We start from the raw sequence: 22,018 nt of genomic DNA on the forward strand, positions 1-22,018 counted from the left end.
TAAGCTCCACTAGGAAAAAACAATAACGAAGAAACCACTCTGGGAATGTGACCAATATAGCCAGAGATAATAGAGCCATCCCATGATAAATATTTGTTAAAGGAGAGGTAGCTAGGCTAATTGTGTGGACCTCACACCAGTGTTTAACCTCTCTCTGGCTCAATTTCCCCATCTGTAAAGTGATCTTGAAGTCATTTTCTAGTTCTAAATCTCTTATCCTACAAATTAAAGGAAGAGATGATATAACTTCATCTTATCGGAAGAGCCAAACACTGCTGGAAAAGAGCTGATTACCTCCTGGTCCAAGAACGGGGTTCCCAAGCTCTTCCTCTGTCACTAACAAGCAGAACTTCAGAGGAGTTTTGAAAATCACAAGAAAGCAGTCTGGAAACTCTACTAAATCCTGGAGTATCAGGCAGAATCCAGGACAAAAAGGCATTAGGTATGGTCCAAGCTTGTGGTATAGTGGAAAGAATATTGGAAGAGGAATCAAATCCCGGGTGTGAATTCTGCAAATTTACTACTTGTTTGGAAAATCACTTAAAATCAAGGAAGATTGGAATTTAATGGTCTCTTGGAACTTTTTAAATTCTTAATCTATGAACCTATTATTCCAAGTACAACTAGAACCAATGAGACTTATGACCCCTAAATATTCACTAGCATAGATCACTGTGTTCTCCAATAGAAAGAACAACTTTATCGTATAGATTTAGAGACAAAAGAAGTCTTACAAATTTTCTATTACAAATGAGGGAAACTGAGGCAGAGAAGTTAAGGAACATAAGTGAATTATAGTGAAGCCTGGCTCTTTGTGCAATTATGATTCCAAACAGTAACCCAAGTCCTGATTTACCCTCATGGTCTCTCACATGAGTTTCATTTACATCATCCCTATTTGTGTAGGAGCCAATACTGAACAGAAGGCATTGTCAGCCCCACTCAGTCACTGCTGGCTTCTAGGAACTCAGAGTGTGTGGGATCATCACCCCAAACTCTACAAGAGTTATTTAGGCATTGCATGAGCCAGCTGGCATTGGTTGTACACAGCCAATGCAATAGTACAAGTATAGTGTGCCAGGTAGACAGTCCATCACTGTATAGTAGGAATATGTGGATTCTTCAAGGATGCTGATTAGAACTTATAGCAGCTTAAAGTTCCTCAAAACTGGAGAGTCATCTTGGTTCCTGAAGTTGAGAAGGCAGGAGATGAAGCTGGATGATTTCAGGGTTTCCTGATAAGTCTGTAACAGCTTACTCTATTGAACCAAATGATGCAAAAAAATGATTTTCACTAATTCACTCTCTTTTTTGATACTTCCTTTGGGTATTTGGAATATTTCACCATTTCTCCAACTTCAGAAATAATTCAGTAGGAATTTGGGAAATTATAATCACACTTCTTTCTTTTATTTTTTGCCAGCATACTTTCTGTGTGTGATTATGCTATAGGATTTATTAAAACTAATTCCCTCATACAAAAGTAATTATTTGGTAGATTAATATATTTGTCTTTGAGTTAAAATTTCTCCAAAGTAATCATCTATTTGTTAAAATCATCTATTTTATACCTACTATTATTTTCAAGGAGAAAACTGTACAGGGGAATTAATGGGCATGAATCTGCCAAACTGCACTATTGCCAAGGTCAAAAGTTCCAAGTTGTGTATAAGTGGGAAAGCATGTCAACAAGTCAGTTTGAATTACACTATTTCCTATTCTAACTGCAACCAATGACCTGGTAGGTTGGTAATGTGGTCATTTTTTGTATCCATCCTCCACTCTAGAGTCTCTGGATGCTATGCCCAGAAAGTCAACAAATTAAGCTTCTATCAGGAACAAATATGTGGTTTCCTCACTGATGAGTTATGTAGCATCAACACTTTGAATTAAATCTAGAAACAAATGGAGCAGTGAAGGTTGATTATTGGGCTATGTGATACATACAATCATAATTCTAAATTGCAGCAGTTACTTGGAAGACTTCAGTCATAAGAAATAGTGTATTCATCTTAGTTCCACTCTCTTACTTTAAGTTACCATTCATCCTAAATATTTTTTACCAATTGATATAATTATATGTGCAATATTCTACCAGGTGGGCATTGCATACTGATATTTCGATTGCATGCAATGTTAATGAATATTTAATATTTGTTTTATTTTCAACAATACCTTATCTTGGTTATCTAAGATAATTTTAAAAATCACCTTTGTGATTTGAAAGCACGGTAGGCTGATTGATATTGTTCGTTTCAAGTTTACCTCCAGCTGATTTTCGCAAGGGACTATAAAATTTTTTGGCTCAGGGGAGAAATGTAGTCTGGATTTCCAACCAAACCTGGAGCAGTTTATAGGAGACCCTCTTAATTCATGGAGAGAATGTGTATTCAGTGCTGTGTTCCTTTCATCAGGGCTAAAGAGCTGTGGAGAGGAGAGACATTTTCCATGTTGTCATTGAGAGTATACATGTACTGCTCCTGGGGACCAACTCCAGACTTGTGGAAAGTCAGACTTTGGAAATAAAAATAGGTAAGAAAAGCTAATTTCTCAAATTATTCTGAATTTTCAGTTTTCCATTAAGACTTTGAAACACTTCCTCTTGGGTGAGATGGGGATCTCTCTCTTGTTTTGAGTTAAAATATTTCTCTCCCAACTGGAGAGCTAATTCACTCTCATATGAATAACTTCTCTGATTTCTATTTACTATTCTCTTGGATAAATGGGCTTGCTTCATATTCACTAGTTGTGACAGTCTTTAGTGTAATTAGTATTTGGCAGAAAATATTTAAAATGGCAAATGTAAGATAAGGGCTATCTACCTATCCTTCAAGGAAGAAGAGTCAGAGGATTCTAGCAGCTTTTTGTTCTGAATTTATGTACCTTAGTCCAGTAATATGGGAAGAGAGCGTGTGTGTGCATGTGTACACATGTGTGTTTCTAGTCCAATATTTCTTCTCTTAGAGAATAACAGACTGTGATCTCTTTTGGAGAGGGCAAGACTTCAGAAATAACTATCAGTGTCTCCTGTTGAATAGTCTGTCAACCCTCCCATATAGATATATACATCTTACAGGGCATGCATACACCTTTCAAATATATCATGGACTTCCTAACTGGTCAATCTGTCCTCCTCTGTCCCCAAATAAATTGAGGAATTTTTAAAAAATTAAAATTTTAAAATTTTAAAAAGTCTAGAGCAGGTAGCTGATTTGGGGTCCTTCGAAGTTTGTCATTTTTAAAAAAAAAATTCTATTTTATTTTCATTTAAATTCTCTTTGCTCTTCCTATCAAATACAAGTTGCTTACGTGCTTTGGTTATTTTTCTCTTTGTATCCTCATCATCTAATAATAGGAACATAATAAATGCTTGTGATAAGTCGATTGATTTCATTTGGGAATTATTTTGCTCAATTTTTTCAGAAAAGAGGAAAATCCCATTGAAAAATGGAAATGGTTTAAAGAATATATCTTGCAACAAATCGAAGCCATAAAAACACTGACAATATTTAAATTCCAATTCAAATATTTTGTTCTAAGCAAGAGACAACAGAAAAATCTTTTACTCCAGTATTTTTCAAAGGTGTATTCTTTCAATTCTAGAAGTAAGGTCACAGAACTGTGTCTAACTTTTTTTTTCTTTTAATTAAAATTTTTATCATGTAGCTGTACAGGGAAAAATTAAAAATTCCCACTTCCTGGGCAACTTTTACTCTTATGAAAACATAGTAAAAATCTCATTAATTTAGACCAGCCGTTTTCAAAGTATGGCTCTCTTGGGGGTTCCTAGGACCCTTTCAAAGGACTCATTTGATCAAAACTATTTTTCATAATGATGCTAAAACATCTTAATCTCTAATGTGGTAAATTTTGATAGATATAGCTTTCATAAACAAAACTGTTTTTAGAGGAAGGATCCTCAATAATTGTTAAGAGTTTAAAGTAATCCTGAGACCAAAAAGTTAGAGAACTGCTGATTTAGATTACTCATTTGGATTGTGAGCATTTGCACAGTGGGTCCAGCAAAAATCTACTTTTTCCCAGTAAAACCTTCTTCTTTGTTTAAGCTTAAATTAGATTGCAGGGGGATTATTAAAATACTTAAAACTTTTCAAGGGCCTGAAAGCACTTCACAAAGACTCACTTACCTAAAAACAATTAGTATGCTAATTACAAACCAGTCTTTAGGGAAATTTAGATCTCTAAGGACTTCTAAACTGCACTTTATTAGCCTAGGCTGTGGCAGTATTTATGAAAAAGTAATGACTTCATTTCTTTTAAAAAACGTTCTACAGTTTGAACTATATGTTAATTCAGGCTTGTCTAAGTACATAAAGACCCTAGAATTTTAATGGAAAGAGGCCTTAGAGAGATAGTATGGCAGTAAATATAATGGAAAGAGAACAGGGCTTGAAGTCAAAAGGCCTGGATTCAAATGCCAACTCTACCACTGATTAGCTCTGTGACTCTAGACAAGTCACTTAATCTCTCAGTAAATGATAAAGTTGGATTAGAAGGTTTCTAAAATCCCTTTCAGCTATAAATCTCTAAATCTGGGCTGATCATTGTCTCATTGGGCTTTTTTACTTTATCTGAAAGATGAGAAAGTTTGACTACATGATCTATGGTTATCCCTTCAGGTTTACTATCTACCTCTGAATGGGTATCGCCTCGTCAGATTGATACTAAAGACCTTAGTTTAAAAAGATCTCCCACTGCATCCAGGGCCACCTCCAGTTCTCCTGATCTATTCTGGCCACTGGGACTCAAGGAGGGACCTTGCACAGCCCTCCCTCAACTCAATCCAGTTCACTTGCATGTCATGACATCCTTCCCCAATGCCATGGAGCTCTTCTAAAATGAATAAAATGATAAAAACAAACAAACAAACAAAAACTATCCTAGAAATATGCAATTGGGTGGATTAGGTTTGGAGTTTCCTCCAACTTTAGAAAATATACATTTACTTTGTTAGGTGACTTCACACACTTCTTCATTATCCATATGAATGTGTCCATGTCCAAGAATTTTCTGCCTCTTTTTTCAAATTCCTAGAAGTAAAAAGATAGTGATCCAAGAGATCCAAGCAGGAACCTTCTATTTAGTTTAGGACCCAGCCTCTGACTCTGATCTATTCAATTACATTGACTAGCTTTCCACTTCTGAACCTGTTTAGATGAAGTTTCATGATATTTTTTTGTTCTGGTCGTAAACATAGAAGTCCTTTATAGCAGAGGGGTTAAACTCATGGCCTCATGCTTTCATAACACTCCCAAGTTGCAGCAAAATATTTAACAAAATAAGTAAAAAATACAATGAAACATAATGTTAATGTGTTTTTGTAAATCAATATGCTGTGGTAGGGGGATCCTTATATATGGTTTAGAAACCCTATTTCTATTTGATTTTAATACCCCTGATTCAATATGGGGAACCCACAGTACAGCCATGTCTCACTTTCTACAATCACAAGGCAACAAAGAGTCCTTTTTCATTTCTACTCTGAATTTAAATAAGGTATGAAACAGCAAGCTAGTTTTGGCTCTAATACCAAAAGAGAAAGAAGACTTCTTACCTAGCAAGTTTCAAAAACTTCCACTGGACAATCCCTACCTGAAAAGCTATGTTTATTTTTTTCAGATCTTCCAGGGTCACTTGATGTTCAATCTTGTTTTAAAGAGAAAGAAGAGAAATTTTTAAAAGAATGGTAGGTAGTAACAACTTGATAATGAAATCAATAGTATTTGGACTACAGATATGCTACAGAAATTTCTATTAACTTTCTATAAAATACACTAAATTATTATTTTCTTTATAATTATGAAAAGTACAGTAAGGTTAGGTTAGGATGCTTGGGAAATTTTCAAAAAGGCCTTCTCAATTTCCTTTGTTTTCATTTTAATTCCTAGTCCATTTTATTACCAAAGTCCTACTTCTTTCCTTTGACTAGGATAATGGGGAGAATGAGAGAAACTGCAATAAGCAAGGAAAAAGAGAGAGAAAAAAAGAAAAATAGATGGAAGGATGAAGAAAACTCTTTTCCTTTCACTATAGAAACTCTCTTTGGTACCAGTGACTTTGTACCTGGGATCATTTTCCAGCCATGTTGTTTGAATTTATCTTATCAAGAATCTTGTCTCTGAGGATTTGTACAGAGCCCAGTAGCATAGGAGCCAGAGCCATATCAAACATTAGTGTTTTTTCTTCTAATAACTGACTGTAAGCGTGCTTTATATGACATCCCATTAGAACCTTTGTAACAATGTTGTACATTGACCTGTAGATATGACTGGTATAATCAAGGCCATTTTATAGATGAACAAACTAAGGCTCAGAGAGATTACATGATTTCCCCAGGGTCATACAATCAGAGGTGGGATTTGAAACTGGGTATTCTTGTCTCCAAATCCAGCCCTTTATCCACAATATTGTAATACAAGAAGGGGAAGAAGGAAGAAAGGAGAAAAAAAATTGACCAAATTAAAAAAAAATTTTCTCAAACAATTACTCTGTGCCAGGAACTATGCTAAATTATTTTTTAAAATATCTTTTTATTTTTCAAAATACATGCAACTATAGTTTGCAATGTTTACCCTCCCTGTCCCCGTCCTCTCCTCTAGACAGCAAGTAATCCAATATAGATGAAACATGTGCAATTTTTCTAAACATATTTCCACATTTATCATGTTGCCCAAGAAAAATCAGATCAAAAAGAAGAAAAAAATAAGTAAACAAAGAACAACAAAGATAAAAATACTATGTTGTGATCCACATTCAATCCCCAGAATCCTCTCTTTGGATACAGATGGCTCTCTCCATCATAAGTGTTATTGGAATTAACCAGAAACACCTTATTGTTAAAAAAGATTGTGCTATGTTCTGTGGTTGCAAATACAAAAGAAAGAGTCACTGACTTCAAGAAACTGTCCTTCTAATAAGGGAGAGAGCACACATAAAAAAATGGTAGCTAACAAAACTTGCTTTGGTCTGGAAGTTATTGGAATGGAAAGTGGATCCACAAAGTATAGTTGATTGACAAAGCCCTTTTGCAGAAACAATCATATGGTTAGTTTGATTAACATGCCCAAAGCAAAAAGTAAAGGGAGCCTTGAATCTTGGCAGGAAGATAATATGAGGATTTGGGGCCTAAATATAATGGGATCTCACCAAGAGTGTGCTGGTATCAACAACCAGATTGTCTCCCCTTCCAAAAAAGGATGCAGAACACACTTTTAAGTTAATCTGAATTACTAACATTTTCTCCATCACTTTCTCAAGATAGTCAAGAAAACAATAAATCAAGTCCTGATTTAAAGTGTTGGTCAATTTTCATTTTTGTAAATGCTCACAGTGAAAATTTGATAACCAGTTCTCAAGAGCAGAGTCCATTCCAGCACACCTCTGGAACTCACTACAAAGTACATCAAGGCCTCCAGAGTGGGTGTTGCTGCAGCCGGGAGGAATAGCAGAAGAAGGAGAAAGAAGAAAATGTGGAGGAGGAAGGAAGATAACATTTCTGTAGGATCTGACATTTTATATTATGTCCATTATTTGCTTTGATCTTCAAAAATCACCTTGTGAGCAAAGTGATATAAATATTATTGTACCCATTTTAGAGATTAAGAGACTTCAGAGAGATCAATTGACTTGACCACAATCATACATTTAAAAAAAGCAACAAAACTTTATCCAAAACTTTTGACTCTCAAAATCCAGACTTCTTTTCATAACCTTTGTTCTTTTGTCTTTTATGTATATCTATATAAAATGATCAATCTTGAACTCTTCCATTTAAATGGTTTTGTTTAGGTAATTTATAGCTAAGTCTTGATTAGTAAGAACAATAAATCCCATAAAAATAATGGTATTTTTAAAATTCACATTGTAGATTTTATTGAACTGGAACCAACTACTATATTTTACATAATTATGATATGTAATAGCACAAATCAAGTACATGTGACCACTTCATGGGATTCATTATTTACATTAATGAGGACAAGGAAAGGAAGAAAGGAAGGAAGAAAGGAAGGAAGGAAGGAAGGAAGGAAGGAAGGAAGGAAGGAAGGATGGAAGGAAAGAAGGATGGAAGGGAGGGAGGGAGAGAGAGAGGAAGGGAGGGAGGGAGGGAGGGAGAGAGGGAGGAAAGAAGGAAAGAAGGAAAGGAGGAAGGGAGGAAGGGAGGAAGGGAAGGAGGAAGGGAAGAAGGGAGAAAGGGAAAAAAGGAGTGAGGGAGGAAGAAAGGAAGGGAGGGAGGGAAGAAAGGAGAGAGGGAGGGAGGGAAGAAAGGAGAGAGAGAGGGAGGGAGGGAGAAAAGGAAGGAAGGAGGGAGGGAGGAAGAAAACTTTAAAGATTAAAAGTTCTAAATTATCCCTAATGCTAGTATTCAAACTTCTCTATAACTGAGTAGCACTCCTTACTGGATCTGTTTCCTCATTTATAAAATAAGAGAGCTAAAATGATCAATTGTAGGGGCTCTTCCAGCTCCAAAATTCTATAATCATCCTTATACTACACACTAGCATATGCAGACAGAAAGTCCTCAAACTGCTGATTTTGAAGAAATGCACAAAATTGTCATTGGGGGACCTATCTAGCTCACCCAGGGCATAAAGTTAGGCTTTGGTTATTTCTGCCATTCCATCCGAGCTCAATCCAAGGTAGCTCAAGACAGAAGAAGCTAGAGAATGAGGAAATTGTTCATTTCACCGGCAGGGTCATTTTCTGAAAACTGTGTGCTTGTTATCTCAGATCCCACAGGGAAATATCACTTACTCAGGGATCCCAAGACCAAATCTGAAGCTATTAGTACATTCATAGTCTTGCAAGAGTGAAGCCATTTATGAATCCCTTCTCGGTGGATTGAGTTAAATTTCCTTTCCTTCTCCCAAAGCCCCCACAATGTTCATCACACCGATGTTCTTAATTGCTACTTAATAGATACTCATTGAAGAACAAAACCAGCTGTTTCCCAAGTAAAAACAGTGATACTATTGGGGTTCAGAGAACAGAAAAAGGCAGCACTGAGGTTTCTACTTTAAATGGATAAGCCAACCACTTTGGGGTGAGAGGAATTCTAGAGGAAAGATTAAAGGAGCTGAACTGGGGGAAGGGCCTTAACTTTGTGCAAGTGTGGGATGTAAAAGCTTATGATGTGATGCTGATGGGTTGTTTCCCCTGACATAAGAAAGACATTACCACAGTCAGATTTCAACTGTACCTTAGACCAAATTTTATGCACAATCCAAAAAAAAAAAAAAAGCAGTTTATGTCTTAAGCCACTCTGACATCTGGTTTCGAACACAGCACATATGAGAAAAATCAGCTTTTATTCTGGGCTTAAACAAGGGGCTGGCTGGAGGCTTTGAAAGGATATGACTTCTAATCATGAGTCTTGAGATATAAAAGGCCCAGGAAAGACAGAGGAATACTGGGGGTAGAGAGAGACAATTGTTTCAAGCATTTCTCACTTCCTTCCTTGAAAGTGAGTGGTAAGGGGGAGTGTATGAGAGTGATGGTATATTTTTCTAATTTTTTCCCTGAGATTTCACATCTTTAAATATACCAAATATCATAACTCTATCAACAAACCAAAATATACACAATTGACTTTATATTCCTAAAATAAAACATGATGTCAGCTATTCCCATTTTAAAACTTATTGCTTGCTGACTGTGAAGTCAGAGAACCCAGGTTCAATTCCCATCTCTGATATTTATTACCTAATCCTCTTGGACTTCAGTTTCCCTATCTGTAAAATGGGAAGGAGGGGTTGATCTAGATGACCTCTGATACCCTTGCAGCTCGGAGTCTATGATCCATTCATCTTTCCTCCTTCTTTTTCTCTATCTTTCCCCTACTCTATGATTTCCAGAAATTCTAGAAACTTCATTTCATTTTGTCTATTTTGATTCCAAACTGTCAGAAATTTTACACTTCTAATCAAATCTCTTCTATGACTTGAAGTCATTTTACCTTGTTGAATCATAACTACAATGGAAGGGGAATTGGTTCTGGGATCAAATCTTATCCCTAATACTTTATCCTTTATGTCCTACAAGCTGATTGAACTTCACAGGTTTTAGGTTCCTTATTAATAAAATAAAAGGATTAGATTAATGGCCTCTGCTGGATGTCACAAGTAAGTGTGGAATGGTAGTCTTAGCATCCATGTGAGCAACCCACTCTAGTGTAAGAAAAAAGTCTTGGACATGAATTTATGCAATAAAGTGCTTTAGAACCTCTTCCTCCTCCCTCCTTTCTTTTCTTCCTTCCCCCTCTTCTAGCAGAGTATCTCTTTTATTATAATTTTAATGTAACTTTTCCAACCAAGGTTCAAGTAAGTCTTTCCTATTCAATTAAGAAGGATCCTACATATTTCAACAGGTAAAAGAGAGGTCTTTGAGAAATAAAATATTGGGCAGCGAGGTGGTGCAGTGGATAAAGCACCAGCCTTGAAGTCAGGAGGACCTGAGTTCAAATATGGTCTCAGACACTTAACACCTCCTAGCTGTGTGACCTTGGGCAAGTCACTTAACCCCAATTGCCTCAGCCAAAAAAAAAAAAGAGAGAGAGAAATAAAATATTTAAATTGATCTTTGTTTTTCTTGAATCCTACATTTTGGAGAAAGGAAGGGAAAAAAGAGGGAGAAGAGGATTGATGGCTCATCAAACCTTAGAGCTCATTGTGCCCCTTCTATAGAAGTGACTTCCAATCCAATCTAATCCAATCCAACAAACATGATAACTATGTAAGTCTAGTAGGTACCAGGGATAAAAATAAGTGCCTGATATCAAAGATCTTACAGTATAGAAAAGAGATAAGAGAACTCCAAAGATAGCAATAATGCCCTTAAGAATGAAGTAAGTCTATGAAAGATTGCCATGGCCTACAGGATAGAGAGATGGCCTTGGCTCAGGAAAGCTCTGGATCCAGGTCCTGTCCTAGACCTCTCATAGCCCAAGCTCTCTCTCTAAAATTGTAGCTGTGGAGAAGATGCCCATCAATACACCTCATTAGTAGAGTTCCCCACTGGGAACTCTCTTCACTGATGAAATCATGGGTCTGGTCCAGAAAAAAGTTCACAGGAAGTGCAAAGAGCCTTCCTTAAGAGCTCTGAGAGGGGTGAGCTCATTTCTAGCCTGGGCCAGGATGAGGGGAGGAAAAGAGAAAAGTTTTCTAGAGAGAAGGTGAAGCCTGAAATGTTCCGCATAAAGATTTTTTTTTTAAAGCAAAGTATAGAGAGCCATAGAAGCTTAACCAAGTGACTGTTCTCCCTATAAAATCACTTTTAACCATGTTCCCTGCTTGCAGCAAAAGCAGGACAAGTTCTTAAATCTCAGAAAACTCATAAAATTTTCAGATGTCATGACAGAAAGAAAAAAAAATCTTATGATCATTACCCAACTTCCTTTGAAAAGTCCGCAGTATAAATAAGTTTTGGAACACTACAGCTACAAAAACAAGGGAATTACTATGCTGTTCCCTGGAAATATAAATCAGACCTTCACATAATTGCCTGTTTGTTTTTTTTAAGCAAATTTGGAACATAACACAAGGAAAACATATGTCCCTTCTGTGTCCTCCAGTGCCTGGCAGGGTTTAAAAATTAGTAACTGCCACCAAACACAAGTCATATGACAGTGCTAAAAGGCCTGAATGACTGTTTGTTTTTTTTTTTTAAGAAAAAAGAGGGAAAAGTGCCTTGATTTCATAGCCAAACTACCCCTCAGCCACATGACAGCCATAAACACTTCAAACATTTTTCTTCTCAGATATCTTTCTACTGCCCAGCTGAAAATTGAATGGAATTGTAAGGGAAACAAAATGAGGTTTATTTGGAACAATGAAGAGTTCTGGCTTTGAACTCAGAAAATTGAGTTTCAATTCTGCCTCATGATTTGTGTGAAAGTCACTCAGTTTACTCATCTGTAAAATGAAGGGTTTATATAAAAATGGCTTCAAAAGTATCTTCCTACTCTAAATCTATGATTCCATGATTTTTTTCTTGGGCCTCAGTTTCTTTATCTGAAAAATGAGAGGATTGAACTAAATGATCTCTAAAAACTCTTTAAATCTTGGTTTTTATTTTTTGCATCTATAGATTCTTCTTCTGCTGCTGCTGCTGCTTCTTTCTCTTTCTCTTCTTCTTCTTCTTCTTTGATTTTTAAAAACTGTCTTTCCCAAAAAACAACCATTCTGTTATTTTCTACTTTCCTTCCCCTCCAGTAAAAAGAAAAGGTATGGTAACAGATATGCATAGTAAGTAAAACAAAGTCCAAAATTGGCCATGTCTAAAAATGTGTCTCATTCTACATATTTAATCCAGCAGGTAGGTAACCTTGTTCATCATTGGTTCTATGGAATCTTGATTAATCATTGCATTTATCAGAGTTCTTAATTCTTTCAATATTGTTTTTACAGTGCTTTGGTTATAGCATAAATTTTTTCCTAGTTCTGATCACTTCATTCTGCACCAATTCATGGAAGTTTTCTCATGTCTCTCTGAAAGTCATCATATAATAATATTTCATCATATTACATTAATTAATTTCAATCATTATATTAACATTACATTCATATATCATTAATGTGTTCAGCCAGTCCCCAACTCATGGGCATTCCCTTAGTTTCCATATCTTTGTCACTACAAAAAGAGCTGTTTTAAATATTTTTTGTATATCCTGAACTTGGTTGATGATAATGGAAGTAGAAAAGAGGGAAGCCATTATGAATGATATTATAAAGGCATAATGAGTAGGATTACCAACTGATAGTATATGGAATATCAAAGAAAAGAAATAATCAGTGGTGATATCAAAGAACTGAGCCTATATAAATGTAGGTATGGTGAGTACCATCAACACAAAGAAGATGAAAGCTTAGATTGCTGTTCATCCTACATTCTTGAAGAGAACCAATGACATCAGGAGGAGAATGTCTTGACTTGCTAATGAAGTGAATTTAAGTGAGGCAGGACTGTACAAAGTCATCAGTCTCTCCCTCTCCTCCAGGAATCATCACAGTCTAGTAGCAAGACTTAGGTCATGATGACTGGAGATGACTCCAGATGCAGTGGGAAACCTTGGCCCTTTTAAACCGAGGTCTTTTTCCAAGTCTCAGTTTTACTGAGGCAAAGCCCATTCACTGATTTAAGAACTGAGGTAAAAGGTAGCCTAGTTTGTCTATTCAAAAAAACTCAAGTCTAAGAAGGAAAGCCCATAAGTTTCTGGTTGGAACAGAAATAACTGCTCTTTACACTCACTCTAAAGTATCAAAATCCAAATAATGAGGCTTAGACTTGATTCTATTATTAGCCAGTGAGAGCCAGAGTGATTTGGATTTAAAGGCCTATTCAAGTAACTTTATTTGGATCCCAGTGGGCTTTATCAAAGTCTGTTTTTTTCAGAGTTCTATTTCAAGAAATCAGAAATGAAAAATACATAAGACAAAATAATTAATTGTCCCATTTGGGGAGTGCAGGAGGGGGGAGGAATGGCAATATAAATAAGTAGGGGGGAATCTAAACACCAAACCCCAAAATGTCTTTTGAGATTTAGGAAAATTTATATACCTTTGGACAGAGCACACACATATAAAGGTATGATTCCTCATGTAGATCAAGGGAAAGAAAGAAAAAAGGAGGGGAAGGAAAGAAGGAGGGAAAGGAAAGGAAAGGAAAGGAAAGGAAAGGAAAGGAAAGGAAAGGACAGGAAAGGAAAGGAAAGGAAAGGAAAGGAAAGGAAAGGAAAGGAAAGGAAAGGAAAGGAAAGGAAAGGAAAGGAAAGGAAAGGAAAGGAAAGGAAAGGAAAGGAAAGGAAAGGAAAGGAAAGGAAAGGAAAGGAAAGGAAAGGAGGGAGAAAGAGAGGGAGGGAGAAAGAGAGGGAGGGAGGAAGGAAGGAAAAGAAGAGAAGGAGGGAGGAAGAAAGGGAATTTTGTCTGGAGGTCAGAGTTCCCTCACCAATGAGGGAAACAAACTAGTCTTTCTGGCCACTTCATATGGTCAAAGTCCATTTTTCTACCTCCTCTTTTCAAGTTTGAAGTTATATCTGATCAACTCTTTGGCTCCACCCTGTATTGGGAGAAATTACCTTGACCCAGTCCCAGGAAAATGCCCAAAGCCATTGCCTCAAAGGAGTGATGGGAAAAGTTTCTTTCATAGATGACTCCTTTATGTCCAGGGCAATCTAAGATCATCTCAACTCATATGGTTTACTCTTTTCCTTGCTTCTGAGGAGCCTGCAGTTCATTTCAAGCACCCAGCTGAGGAAGCCCCAGTAATTTAGAGAGTTCTCTCTAAGTAGCAGAAAATGATCTCTTTCTCAACTTCCCTAGAGCAAAATGTTTACAGACCAATAATGCGCTGAGTTTCATAGGAATACTGGCTTTTAGAGACTAGAAAAATGCAAAATGTAATGTTAAAGAAACAAAGTTAGGGGAAGAAAAATACTCTTTTTGTGATGAAGAGGAATAGTTCACTTTTGATAATTCTCAATAAATTAGAATTTGCTGTTCTGCAGTGATTCTAGAGAGGACAGTATGAGCTCAGTGTAAGGGAAGCTAGTAGTCCAGTTTGACTGGAATGGGTAGATCATGGAGAGCAGTGTGAAATAAATTTGAAATAGCAGATTAGAACTCAATTGCAGGGGCCTTTAATACCAGTTTAAATTAGCATGTGTATTTTATCCCATCAAAGCAATGAGGAACCTTTAAAGTTTTTATTTGAGTAAGGAAATATTCTGTTCATTTCAGTGAATTAGGAAGACTATTTTAACAGTTGTGAGTCAATTGTCACATGTGACAATTGTGCTCTAGATAGACCAGATTCTCACTCCTGCTAATAGTGGAAGCAGTAGCATTCAGGCTTAGGAGCTCCTCTCATTTCTTTCCCATTGCAACTCAGAGAAAGTCTCTTCCTTCTCCACTTCCCAGTCCTAGGAATCAAGCTGCCAAGGTTCTGGAGCAGTAGCAGAAGAGTAGAGAGAATAGAGAGCCTTCACATCCCGTGGTAGCAAATCTCTGCAATGGCACTGCAGTGGTACATTCATAGGCCCTTGACCTCCTCTAGCATGTTAGAATCTTCTTATCACTTCTCTTAAAATTTCAGCACCCCATCCCCTACCTTAAGATGGGGAAGAAGTAACTTTCCTTTCAGATACAAATGCCCATTTATCCTTCAGTGCTCTGCTATAATTTTTCTTCCATCAAAAGATTTACACAATTATTCCAGCTTTTCTTCAAAGTTTTACTTTTCACTCATTGTTTATTTGAATTATGCCTTATTGAGCTTTCCTATCCTAAAATTCTAACTATCTCATCTTCACTTTAGAGAATCCCATTTGTCTAAAAAGGTCTGAGCTTGATCCCTTCTCCGCAGATTAACTAACCTTGTCAAGTATCATCCTCAACCCCTTATCCTGTAAGTAGTTGTTCTTACTCATTTTACAAAAATTAATTTTAACTCAAGTTGCTGATACATTTAAAAGAAAATCTTAAATTTCTTTTTGCTTAGAGGTCATTCTTTCTTTATTATGTGTAAGAATAGCTTGACAGGCTGGAATAATGGGTCAAAGATAACAAGATGAAATTTAATAAAGATAAGTGTAAATCTCTGCACATGTTTAAAAAAAAACTCAATCATAAAAGTGTTGGATGGTGGTAAGGTGACTAGACAGTAGTTCACAAGGATCTTAATGGATTGCAAGATCCATTTGAATTGATACTGGGATATGACATCCACAAAAAACTAATTCAGACTTAAACTGCAATGAAAAAAAGAAATATAATACCCCAAACAAAAGAGTTTTAAAGGACTTTGCCAGTGCTCAAAACTTTTTTTTTTAATTTTTATTTAATAATTACTTTATATTGACAGAACCCATGCCAGGGTAATTTTTTTACAACATTATCCCTTGCACTCATTTCTGTTCCGATTTTTCCCCTCCCTCCCTTCACCCCCACCCCTAGATGGCAAGCAGTCCTATATATGTTGGATATGTTGCAGTATATCCTAGATACAATATATGTTGCTCAAAACTATATCATAGAATATTATGTTCTGTTCTGAGTGCCTCATTTTAAGAAAAGTCAATGATAAGATGTTTGTTGAGGAAAGAAAAATCAAGATGGTGAGGGTAATCATACTACTTCCTCAAATTGAAGGAATGGGGATATTTTGTACAGAGAAAAAAGATTAGGGGAAATTCACTATTGGTCAATTAAATGATTAAGTGTCCCTTGGGTATAAAATGCTATGTTCAATATAAAGGGAACAGGCAAACTAGACCATGCTTATGGAATTTATAATAGAATAGGGGAATAATATAGATCACCATCATAAATAACATTGAATCATAAGTGTTTTAGAAAGCTACAAAACAAAGCATTGCATAAGGTCCAATTGAAAACATAATTTCTGACCATGGATCAAGAAATGCTTCTTGATTATTTAATTAGCATTTAAACTAAGTTTTAATGAACTGGTAGGAATGAATGCAACAGACACCAATGATAGGACAGGATATTCCAAATATAGGATATAAAATAAACAAAAACAATTTGATTGTAAATTATCTGCAGGGGAATGAGAAAAATCCTGAAGAAGGACAAGATGGTGCCAAAAGACTCTGAATGCTAGGCAGAGGAACCTTAACTTTAACCAATAGACTCTAAGGAATCTTTGAAATTTTGTGAGCAAAATCAGTTCCTGACACTTTGACCAAGGAAGACACCCAGGAAAAAGAGACAAAACCTTCAGAGGTCCTTCCCCATTCAAGGAGCTAAGCAGTCCCACCTCCTCCTCTATCTCAAGAAGTGTCCTCTGCAACCTGGGGACCTTTGCAACACAGTTCCCTTTCTCCCTCCCCAGCCTCAGGGCCTTGGTCCTTCCTTCTCCCAGCACCATAACCCCCACCCCCAACTTCTCCCCCCCAAAAAAAATCTCCCCACACTCACACACATTTTTTCCTGCTTTTCTTTTAAATGGAGGCTACATGGCTCTGTCCTGCTCCAATCTTGGGGAAAAGAATACCCAATAAATCACCTGGAAAAGGAGGAACTCTGCTTTTGTTCAGGGAACACCCTCCCACACAGATAGACAATTAAATATTCTTACTTTTTTTCTTCTCTTCTCCCCTTTCTCTCAGACCCTCTGTATTCTAGGTATAGGTTCTGGAAGGCACCTGTCTTATCCCTGAATCTACCTGAGCCCCAGTTTGCTCATCTACAAATGGGAATCATATTCCAATTTTTGCTCCTATCTTCCCAAAGTCCTTAGCAGGCTCAAAACTGGGGATGAATATCTTTTGCTTGATAGTTGTTACCCATAAGAGGAGGAGCCTGGGATTGTCTCCCTCCCAAGATAACCCCTCCTTGAGGACCCAGACCTCTATGCTCCTTCTGGTCTGGCCAGTTTCTCCTCCAACCTGCTCTGCTCTGGCAAGTCTAGAAAATAGGAGAAGTGTCACCTCCCTGGGCCTTACTCAGCTTCCTAGGGGAGTAACCCTCTGGTAGTGGTTAGAACTACAATAACCTTCCCCTCTTCATCACTCTATCTCTGAAGTTTCCACCTGTTTCTGTGATTTCATTTACACAAAACAAGCCTCTTCATCTATCTAAAACCATCAGCAAGTATTATATGTAATGGGGATAAATTAGAAGCATTCCTAATAAAATCTGAAGTGAAACAAGGTTGCCCATTATCACCACTATTATTCAGTATTATACTAGAAATGTTGGCTTTAGCAGTAAGAGAAGAAAAAGAAATTGAAGGAATTAGAATAGGTAATGTGGAAACAAAACGATCATTCTTTGCAGATGACATGATGGTATATTTAGAGAATCCTAGATAATCAACTAAAAAACTACTAGAAACAATTAGCAACTTTAGCAAATTTGGAGGATATAAAATAAATCCACAAAAATCATTGGCTAATATAATAAAAATGACAATCCTATCTAAATTAATATATTTATTCAGTGTCATATCAAACTTTCAAAAAATTACTTTATAGAACTAGAAAGAGCCAAAGGTCAAGAATTTCAAAGGAATTAATAAAAAATGCAAAGGAAGATAGCTTCACTATACTAAACCTAAAATGATTTTATAAAGTAGAGATCATCAAAACCTTTTGGTACTGGCTAAGAAATAGAGTAGTGGATCAGTAGAATAGGTGGGGTTCACAAGTCACAAATTGAGTCAATGACCATAGTAATCTAATGTTTGATAAATCCAAAGACTCCAACTTCTGGGATAATAAGTCACTATTTGGCAAAAATTGCTGGGAAAACTGGAAAACAGTTTGGCAGAAACTAGGCACTGACCAATATCTAACACTTTATACCAAGATCAGGTTGAAATGGGTTCATAAATTTAGACATAAAGGGTGATACTATAAGCAAATTAGGAGACTAAGGGAAAGTCTGTCTCTCAGATCTGTGGAGAAGGGAGAGATTTATGGCCAAAAAATTAGAGAATGTTATGAAATGCAAAATGGATAATTTTGATTACATCAAACTTAAAAAGACTTTGCACAAACAAAATCAATGCAATCAAGATTAGAAGGGAAGTAGAAAGCTGGGAGAGTTGAAATTTATAGCCAATGTTTCTGATAAAGATATCCTTTCTAAAATACATAGAAAACTGAGTCAAATTTCTAAGAATACAAGACATTCCCCAATTGATAAATGGTCAAAGGATATGAACAGATAATTTTTGACAAAGAAATTAAAGCCATTTCTAGTCATATGAAAAATATGCTCTAAATCACCATCAATTAAAGAAATGCAAATTAAAACAATTCTAAGGTACCACTTCATACCTCTCAGGTTGGCTAAAACGACAGGAAAAGATAATGGTGAATTTTGGAGAGGATGTGGGAAAACTGGAACATCAATTCATTGTTAGTGGAGTTTTGCGAACTAATTCAACCATTCTGGAGAGAAATTTGGAATTGTGCCCCCAAAACTATCAAACTATGCATATGCTCTTTGAATCAGCAGTGTCTCTCCTGGGCTTATATCCCAAAGTGATCATAAAAGAAGGAAAAGGATCCACATGTGTAAAAATGTTTGTGGTGGCCCTTTTTGTAGTGGCAAGAAACTGGAGACTGGATGGGTGCCCATCAGCTGGAGAATGGCTGAATAAATTATGGTATATGAATGCTATGGAATATTATTGTTCCATAAGAAATGATGATCCTGGAAATATATGAACTGGTGCTAAATGAAGTGAGTAGAACCAAAGAGAACATTCCTGTATGGAAAGTATCCAGGCTAGTCATATTTTCATTCCTTACTTGAGTTTCCGCTTCTTACTCTCCAGATCTTCTTCACTATGTCCCTGCATGGATATCTTCTCACTCATCTCTTTAAGCAGTTTTTCTGTTCATATTTGTACTTACAATTCTTAGCACAATGCCTGGCATATAGTAAATGCTTAATAAATGTTGACCATGACTAATATGGAAGGGAGGGAGAGAGAAAAGAACTTGGAACTCAAAAGCTTAAAAAAAAAAAAAAACAATGTTGAAAACTATCTTTACATGTATTGGAAAAATAAAATACTATTAAGAAAAAAATTGTTGATTTGAACTTGGCCTTCTTCATATTCACTATTCCAGCTTCACCACTGTTATAGGTTGCCCCTTTTTTGTAAAAAAAAAAAATCTTGCTCGGGGCAACTAGGTGGCTCAGTGGATGGAGCACCAGCCCTGAAGCCAGGATGACCTGAGTTCAAATTTGATCTCAGACACTTAATACTTCCTAGCTGTGTGACCCTGGGCAAGTCACTTAACCCCAATTGCCTCAGGGGAAAAAAATCTTGCTCCATGTACCCTTTATCCAATTCCATTCAGACTTCTGCAGCAAATTGCTTTTTTTTTTTTTTAAATCATTTACTCTTTCTCACTAATCTTCAATCTCCCTGTATTCTGGCTATTTCCCTGCAGTCTAAAACATACTCATGTCAACCAACCAACCAATCCTCATATGATCCTATTCTCCCTGCTGACCATCATCCTTTATCTCTTCTCCCTTTCATGGCCAAACTCCAGAATGAAAAAGCTGTTTACAATGGTTTCTTCAATTTGCCTTTTTTACTCTCTTCCAAACCTTCTACAGAGAAGTTTCCAACTTTATCATCCAATTCATTTCAAAATTATTAATGATTTCTTAATGACAGAATCTAATGACCTTTTCCCAATCTTCAGAAGCCTTCTGGACCTCTCCATAATCTTTGGCACTCTCACTAACCCCCTCCTGTATATTCACTCTTCACTAGGTTTTTGTGACATTGCTCCTCCTATCCGGTACTCCTTCTACCTGGCTGAATCTCAGTCTCACCTTCTCAGTCTCCTCAATGGGATCTTCATCAGGTCATGCTCTCTAACCACAGTTTTCCTCCAAGAATACATAATGGGACCCTTTTCTCTTTTTCCTCTAACTAGTGATCTCACAAGCTCCCATGAGTCCAATGATCATTTTTATAAGATGATTCTCAGTTTTATTTATTCCAAACTTTCTCCTGACTTTTGTTCTCATATCACCAATTATCTTTTGGACACCTCAAGCTGAATGTCTTATTGATATGTTCAACTCAACATGTCCAAAGATGAATTATTTCCCCCAAAAGTCCACTTCTCTTTTGAACTTCTCTATTTCTGTTGAGTGTACTTTCTCCTAGTTACCAAAGTTTGAAACCTCAGTGTCATTCTTGCTAACTCCTGTTGTTTTGTACATTCATATCCCTAATATATATATATTTGCTCTACTCATATAGCTGCCACCATATTTCAGGCCCTCAAGACATTATACTGGGGCATGTGGAAATATTTTTCGAAAAATTGCACATATTTAATCTATATTGCATTACTGCTGTCTAGAGGAGGGGAAGAAAGGGAAGGAAGGGATAAAAATTTGAAACATAAGGTTTTGCAAGGGTGAATGTTGCAAACTATCTTTGCATGTATTTTAAACATAAAAAGCTATTATTAATTTTTTAAAGATATTATACCTGGGCTACTAGAATAATCTTATGAATGGCTTCCCTGCCTCATCTCTTCCTACTGCAATCCAACCTTCATTCAGTTGTCAAAATTATCTTCCTAAAGTACAGATCTCATCATGTCATTCCTATTCAGTAAACCTTAATAACTCCTTATTACCTCCAGGATAAATAAAAAATCCTCTGCTTGTTTTTAAAGCCTTTCACAACCTAAATTATTCTTAGCTAATCTCCTTATACTTTACTTCTTTTCATATGCTCTGTGATCCAGTGACACTAGCTATCTGGCTATTGGTAAGAAAGGTGGAGCTGTGGATAGAAGTCTGCGCCCATTAGAAAGATCTGAGTTCAAATCAGCTAATGTATGTTTCAGTTTATATATACATATACGTATATGTATATATAAGGTATATGTATATATATGTGTCTCATTTTATAAAAGTTTATAGCATTACATAAATGTGAGCTGTTCTTATTATTTAAAGTACAATGCATAGAGCAGGTGTGATGAGGGATGCTTTGTTGCCATTTAGTTGTTTCATTCATATCCAACTCTTTGTGACCCTACTTGGGACTTTCTTAGTAGAAATACTACAGTGATTTGCCATTTTCTTCTTCAGCTCATTTTACAAATGAGAAAACTGAGACAAACAGGGTTAAGTGATTTATAGGTAGTAAGTGTCTGAGACCAGATTTGAACTCATGAAGATGAGCGTTCCTGACTCTAGATCACAATTTTTAGACATTTCTTTCAAAACCTAAGATGCCTTAAACACAACATCCCAAATTACATTCATGTTTCTCTTCGATCCCTCTTCTCTTCAAAATTACCCTATATTTTCAATGGAAATACCATTTTTTCAAGGACCCATCTTCTCAAGGCATCTTCCTTGACTCCTCCTTCCCTTTTACTATCCCATAAGCAATCAAGAGCTCAGTACCATCTCTCACATATGTCTCTTTTGACACTACCACGATCCTATTGCCTGGACTACTTAAGTAACCTGCTGGTTGT

The sequence above is a fragment of the Antechinus flavipes genome, chromosome 3 (assembly GCF_016432865.1).
Source record: "Antechinus flavipes isolate AdamAnt ecotype Samford, QLD, Australia chromosome 3, AdamAnt_v2, whole genome shotgun sequence".
NCBI classification, from domain to species: domain Eukaryota; kingdom Metazoa; phylum Chordata; class Mammalia; order Dasyuromorphia; family Dasyuridae; genus Antechinus; species Antechinus flavipes.